Here is a 7630-nt window from a genome sequence, read left to right on the forward strand (position 1 = left end):
CTATTTCATGTTTGCTAGAAAATTTGTACATCGTAAATTTCAATCTTAATGAAGCGTTCATTTTGAAAAGAGGCGTACAAATATGTTATGCATACCTAGAAAACAACTTATATAAGTTAAAACCAACCAAAGTTGAAGCTGTCTATAATACTGAAATGTTTAAAACAGTTGAAACTCAAATTAAAAGGCAACGTGTTTCTCAAAGTACCTATCTTTGGCACTTAAGACTTGGACACATTAATCTCAATAGGATTGAGAGATTGGTTAAGAGCGGACTTCTAAGCAAGTTAGAAGGTGATTCTTTACCGCCATGTGAGTCATGTCTTGAGGGAAAATGACAAAGAGATCTTTTACTGGAAAAGGTCATCATGCCAAAGAACTTTTAGAACTCATACATTCAGACCTTTGTGGACCAATGAATGTTAGAGCTCGAGGAGGGTATGAATATTTCATCAGTTTTATTGATGATTATTCTAGGTACGGTTACATTTACCTGATACATCACAAGTCTGAAGCCCTTGAAAAGTTCAAGGAGTTTAAGACCGAGGTTGAGAACCAATTAGGTAAAACAATTAAGACACTTCGATCAGATCGAGGTAGGGAGTATATGGACTTGAGATTTCAAGACTATATGATAGAATATGGAATTCAGTCACAACTCTCTGCACCAGGAATGCCTCAGTAGAACGGTGTATTTGAACGAAGAAACAGAACATTGTTAGACATGGCTCGATCCATGATAAGTTTTGCTCAGTTGTCTAACTCATTCTGGGGGTTTGCAGTAGAGACTGCAGCTTACATTTTGAATAACGTTCCCTCTAAAAGTGTTTCAAAAACACCTTATGAGTTATGGACCGGGCGCAAAGCTAGTTTACGTCATTTTCGAATCTGGGGTTGTCCAGTGTCACGGTCGTACATTTTTCAACCGCGCGGTGCCATGATCTAACCTCGACCATGGCCAGCCTTATGAGGAACTCTAGCCCCAATCTACTTTTCGCGCCCTTTGTGGCTTCGTCGGACCTTAGACGAGGTTCTTTCTTCCTTGACTCAGCTTCATTTCGCTTTTCCAACCATCTTGGCTCTCGATCACTCGACCGTCTCGCTCCTACGATGAGCCAGGACCTTACCGGGATGAGTTCTGACATATAACGAGGTCAGAACGAGCTAAAAACGCCAACCGAGTACAACCGGGACATTCCTGCCGCTTAACTATGTCAAAACTAGCTTATCGGACCCATCAGACGTCTCTAGCACCATTCCTGCCGAGAAACTAGTCAATAACGGGCTAAACGGCCTTACCGGGTACTGCCGGGATGATTCCTGCCGATATCCGGACAAAGAATGACTAAACTTGGCAACCGGGATGAGTCTTACCGCTTACCGGGCCAAGACTAGCTTTTTCTCACTTACCGGGTGCCCACCGGTACTATAGGATGCCACCCCGAGCATCGGGATGCCATCGGGCTTCGCTGAACTCTTGGGCACGCATACCGAGAACCGACCCATGGACTTGTATTTATGATCGGGACCTTTCAGACATCCATCCATCCGGACATAATCATGGCACGTCGACTCCCGCGACCGTGCCTTGTTGTTCGAGCATACCGTACCGCATAACGGCCCCTATGTGCAACCTCCAGCCCATGGGACGAGGCGCAATGCCGGCACACCCGTGCCGTCCGACACTGTCCTTGAGATTCCCATTCTCGAAGGAAGACGCCCAAGACCTTGGTCTTGCAACGCTCGCCCACGCCATGACACATGCATGTGCCATGGTGTAGCTCACTTAGGCCACAGGGCCCAGGGGTGGTGAAGAGCTGACACCATGCCTCCCCCTAAGGTACATTCTAAGGCATTCTTGGTCTGGCAGGCATGTACGTGCAAAGTGGCGAGGAGTCACTCGCCAATGTAGAGCGCACGTTTGAACTCCGATTGACACGAAACTTGGCGTGCTTACATATCTCACTAATATGCATCTAACTCTAAAGCCGCTCGTCCAAACTCTCGACGGAACCTCGACTTCTAGGGTCGTGGCCCGGGGCCCCAACTGGCCCCCGTTGAGCTTGTCACCGACACCACTGACATCGCCTTCGCCTTGCATTCTGCATATGCCTTCTTTAGGCATTCTTGAGCACATCCATGGGGTGTGATAGGTGATGCACCATCCTCCTTGGTCGCATCACGACACTTCTCTCTCGGCCCTCAACATAGCCCGACGGGCGACATATGCATGTCGCCACCACTTGTCCACTATGTGGGCATCACAACCCACTCTCTACTAGTATGGTTGTGACATTCTCCCCCACTTAATCTGTCATCGTCCTCGATGACATACTCGTGGGGTACAATCCAAGGATAACAGTTGGGATTGTAACACTCTCCCCCACTTAAACTCGGCATCGTCCCGATGACGACTCGGAACTCCAACTTCGGACTGGCTGCCTACTGACCCGCTTGTAAATAATTGTGCATCAGATTGAATACGGAACTTGCACACTAACAATGAGCTATCCCACCCACGGACCTTCGCGCGCCCAACTTTAGGACTTGGCCCCGAGACTCGCAACATTGTCACGGCCAACAGCCGAGCGTTCCTCACGCGTCAGCTATGGACAATTCTCTGCCCCGGACAACTCTGCCCAACAACTCAGGGGAACTTCCACCCCAACAAACACGTACTCTCTGAGCGGCACATAACAGTTCACCCCTCGGGGTGAGGCTCGTAAGCCTACCACGAAATTGACTCATCGTGGCATTAACCCATCCGGAGCAAGGTACAGCAGCTTCTCACACAGCCTACACAACTGTTGGCCCTCCCCTTCGGCCAAGTTCTTCAACAAGCCACCTGTCGTGGCACGCAAAAGAACTGCAACAAGCCTTTTCTCAAGCCACCTGTTGTGGCAAGTAAACGAACTGCACAAGGCTTCAACAACGCCACCCTCGTGTGGCGATCACATACGCCACTCCGCCGTGGCAAACTAGCCGCAACTCGGCTTCTCTCGCGTTACCCTTCATGGTAACAGCTCTCATACCGCCTCTTGCGGCAAACAGACAGCCCCACATGGCTTGTCTACACGCCACCTTCATGTGGCAAATACGCTGCATGACTCTTCTCTGGCCTGCAGCTTCCTGCGAACGCAATCGCGCCAAGCTGACGCTCCTTCTTGAGCAAACACTGGCCTCTGAACTTCTCTGTGAAGTCGTCCACTCTAAACCCGTCATGAAACCTGGTCCATTCTCTTGGAGCGCACCTGCAAGCCCGTATTACTCTAGAGTGTTTCAACTTAAGGGACACACGAGCTCACGTCTGGAGCACAACTTGGGGCAAGTAACCCATTATCTCGGATCACTTCCCTTTCTCGAACTGGCTCTCTGATTCGCCACACTGTCCACAATCTGTGAACTTACTTGATGCATTTCTTGCACTTGACTGGCGTGTGTCGTATTGACCCCCGGTTCGTCTGCTTGCAGCCATTGACACTATCCCTCTGATGGTAATGGCTCTTTCGAAGACACCCTACCTGGTTCGCCTTCGGTTCCCTCTCTTGTTCAACAGAACACCCAAGCCCTTTGGCCAATAAGCTTGGTTCTCGCTTCCTGACGGGATGGACTTCCCTCAATCAGATATCTACTCTTGACACCTTTGAGTCACAAGAAGTCCGGCTTCGACCCTTCTCTACTGCCTCTGATACTGACCGACACAACTGTCCTGCCAAACTGGCACTCTTGACACAATTTCGGAGTCTTCAATCTACACTCGGCTTGACAAACTGTCCGACTACGCACAAAGAATGGCTCTGATACCAAATGTCACGGTCGTACATTTTTCAACCGTGCAGCGCCATGATCTAAGCTCGACCATTCGACCGTCCCGCTCCTACGATGAGCCAGGACCTTACCGGGATGAGTTCTGACATATAACGAGGTCAGAACGAGCTTAAAACGCCAACCGGGTACAACCGGGACATTCCTGCCGCTTAACTATGTCAAAACTAGCTTATCGGACCCATCGGACGTCTCTAGGACCATTCCTGCCGAGAAACTAGTCAATAACGGGCTAAACGGCCTTACCGGGTACTGCCGGGATGATCCTGCTGAGATCCGGACAAGGAATGACTAACCTTGGACACCGGGATGAGTCTTGTCGCTTACCGGGCCAAGACTAGCTTTTTCTCACTTACTGGGTGCCCACCGGTACTGTAGGATGCCACCCCGAGCATCGGGATGTCATCGGACTTCACTGAACTCTTGGGCACGCATACCGAGAACCGACCCATGGACTTGTATTTATGATCGGGACCTTTCAGACATCCATCCATCCGGACATAATCATGGCACGTCGACTCCCGCGACCGTGCCTTGTCGTTCGAGCATACCGTACCGCATAACGGCCCCTATGTGCAACCTCCAGCCCATGGGACGAGGCGCAATGCCGGCACACCCGTGCCGTCCGACACTGTCCTTGAGATTCCCATTCTCGAAGGAAGACGCCCAAGACCTTGGTCTTGCAACGCTCGCCCACGCCATGACACACGCATGTGCCATGGGGTAGCTCACTTAGGCCACAGGGCCAGGGGTGGTGGAGAGCTGACACCATGCCTCCCCCTAAGGTACATTCTAAGGCATTCTTGGTCTGGCAGGCGTGTACGTTCAAAGTGGCGAGGAGTCACTCACCAACGTAGAGCACACGTCTGAACTCCGATTGACACGAAACTTGGTGTGCTTACATATCTCACTAATATGCATCTAACTCTAAAGCCGCTCGTCCAAACTCTCGACGGAACCCCGACTTCTAGGGTCGTGGCCCGGGGCCCCAACTGGCCCCCGTTGAGCTTGTCACCGACACCACTGACATCGCCTTCGCCTTGCATTCTGCATATGCCTTCTCTAGGCATTCTTGAGCACATCCATGAGATGTGATAGGTGATGCACCATCCTCCTTGGTCGCATCACGACACTTCTCTCTCGGCCCTCAACATGGCCCGACGGGCGACATATGCATGTCGCCACCACTTGTCCACTATGTGGGCGTCACGACCTACTCTCTACTAGTATGGTTGTGACATTCTCCCCCAGTTAAACTGTCATCGTCCTCGATGACATACTCGTGGGGTACAATCCAAGGATAACAGTTGGGATTGTAACATCCGGCACACGTGTTGGTACAAAATCCTAAGAAATTGGAACGTCGTTCAAAATTGTGTCTTTTGTGGGATACCCTAAAGGAACGAGAGGTGGTCTGTTTTATGATCCTCAAGATGAAAAGGTAGTTGAATCGACAAATGTCACATTTCTAGAGGAAGACCACATACGAGATCATAAACCCCGCAGCAAACTAGTATTAGAAGAGATTTCAAAAGATGCTACAGATAAATCAACAAGAGTTTTTGATCAGGCCGGTCCATCAACAAGAGTTGATAATAGACCAAGCACATCTGGTCCGTCACATCCTTCTCAAGAGATGAGAGAGCCTCGACGTAGTGGCAGAGTTGTAAGACAGCTTGACCACTATATGGGTTTACATGAAACCGAAGTCACCATGCCTGATGATGGCTTAGAGGATCCATTGACCTATAAAACGGCAATGTATGATGTTGATCGAGATCAGTGGATCAAAGTCATGGACTTCGAAATGGAATCTATGTACTTCAATTCGGTCTGGGAGCTTGTAGACAAACCAGATGAGGTAAGACCTATCGGTTGCAAATGGATCTATAAGCATAAAAGAGACCATTCGGGAAAAGGTACAAACCTATAAAGCCCGATTAGTAGCAAAAGGTTACACCCAGGTGGAGGGGATAGACTATGAAGAAACCTTTTCACCTGTTGCTATGATTAAATCTATTAGGATACTTTTATCCATTGCCACCTTTTATGATTATGAAATTTGACAAATGGATGTCAAAACTGCCTTTCTGAATGGTAATCTTGACGAAAGTATCTATATGGTCCAACCAGAAGGGTTCGTAGAACAGGGTCAGGAGCAAAAAGTTTGCAAACTTAAAAAATCCATTTATGGATTAAAACAAGCATCCAGATCCTGGAACATGAGATTCGACGATGCGGTCAAATCTTACGGTTTTGAACAAAATATTGATGAAGCTTGTATTTACAAAAGGATCATCAACTCCATGGTAGCATTTCTTGTTTTGTATGTAGATGACATCCTACTTATTGGGAATAATGTAGGATATTTAACTGACATAAAAAATTGGCTAGCAACCCAATTTCAAATGAAAGATCTTGGAGAGGCACGATATGTTCTAGGTATCCAAATAGTTCGAAACCGAAAGACAGAGCGCTAGCTATGTCTCAAACATCTTATATAGACAAAATGTTGTCTAAATATAAGATGCATGATTCCAAGAGAGGTCTTCTACCTTTCAGATATGGAATACATCTGTCGAATGAACAATGTCCTAAGACACCTCAAGAAATTGAGGATATGAGACGTGTTCCCTATGCATCAGCAGTCGGGAGTTTGATGTATGCAATGCTATGTACCCGACCAGACATATGCTTTGCAGTAGGGATAGTCAGTAGGTATCAGTCCAATCCTGGTTATGCACATTGGACTACTGTTAAGAATATCCTCAAGTATCTTAGGAGAACAAGGAACTATGTGCTCGTGTATGGAAATAAGGATCTGATCCTTACTGGATACACTGACTCCGATTTTGAGACTTATATAGACTCAAGGAGATCTACTTCGGGATCGGTGTTCATTCTTAATGGAGGAGCAGTAGTGTGGAGAAGTATAAAGTAGAGCTGCATTGCTGACTCCACAATGGAAGCAGAATATGTTGCTGCATGTGAAGCAGCCAAGGAAGTAGTATGGCTTAGGAAGTTCCTAAATGATCTAGAAGTTGTTCCAGACTTTCATCTGCCCATCACTTTGTATTGTGATAAAGTGGGGCAGTGGCGAACTACAAAGAACCAAGAAGCCATAAGCGTGGAAAGCATATTGAGCGCAAATACCATCTCATCAAAGAAATTGTGCAGAGAGGAGACGTTAGTGTAAGACAAATAGCGTCTGAGCACAACATTGCTGATCCGTTTACGTAGGCCCTCCCGGCTAATGTTTTTGAGAGTCATCTAAAAAGTTTAGGACTACGATTAGAATAAATAGGGCAAGTGGGAGAAATTGGGTATGAGATGCCCTAGTTTATTGTATTTACATTTCTCGCACTTAACTCAACCACGTTGTAAACCCACTAGGAGTTTTAATCCAAGTGGGAGTTTGTTGGGTACTATGTCCTAAAACTTGTAGTTTGTAAGCAGTGAACATTAATGTGAGGTTATTCAGACAAATGTTGTTAAATGAAAGTGAATTTGTCTTTTAATAAATCCAATAAACTATGAACCCTTGGCTATTATAATGAGTACTTGGACTTTATGTGGAGACATAAACTTGATCAAGTTCAAGTAAATAGCCTAAACAGTCTATAGTACATGGATCAAGTTGGGTACTTTTGCCTGGAGACACTATTGAATACGACCCGCTTTATGATTGTTACAAATGTTGTAATGTGTCATAAACGAAGTGATCCTGATTCGTTCGTGTAGAAACAAGTGAGCGGGGGTGTTCTACACAATGAGATTGTGTAAGACTGACCCCGAAATAATCACT

General features: G+C 47.1%; 1 pseudogene; it reads left to right on the forward strand.

The window, feature by feature from the left end:
- The first annotated feature begins 5512 nt into the window (after nucleotides 1–5512).
- Nucleotides 5513–6766, forward strand: LOC148213101 (secreted RxLR effector protein 161 pseudogene; annotated as a pseudogene).
- The last annotated feature ends 864 nt before the right edge of the window (nucleotides 6767–7630 follow it).

Source organism: Momordica charantia (genome assembly GCF_013281855.1).
Source record: "Momordica charantia cultivar OHB3-1 chromosome 1 unlocalized genomic scaffold, Mcharantia_2.0 BLBB01000001.1, whole genome shotgun sequence".
Lineage (NCBI taxonomy): Eukaryota > Viridiplantae > Streptophyta > Magnoliopsida > Cucurbitales > Cucurbitaceae > Momordica > Momordica charantia.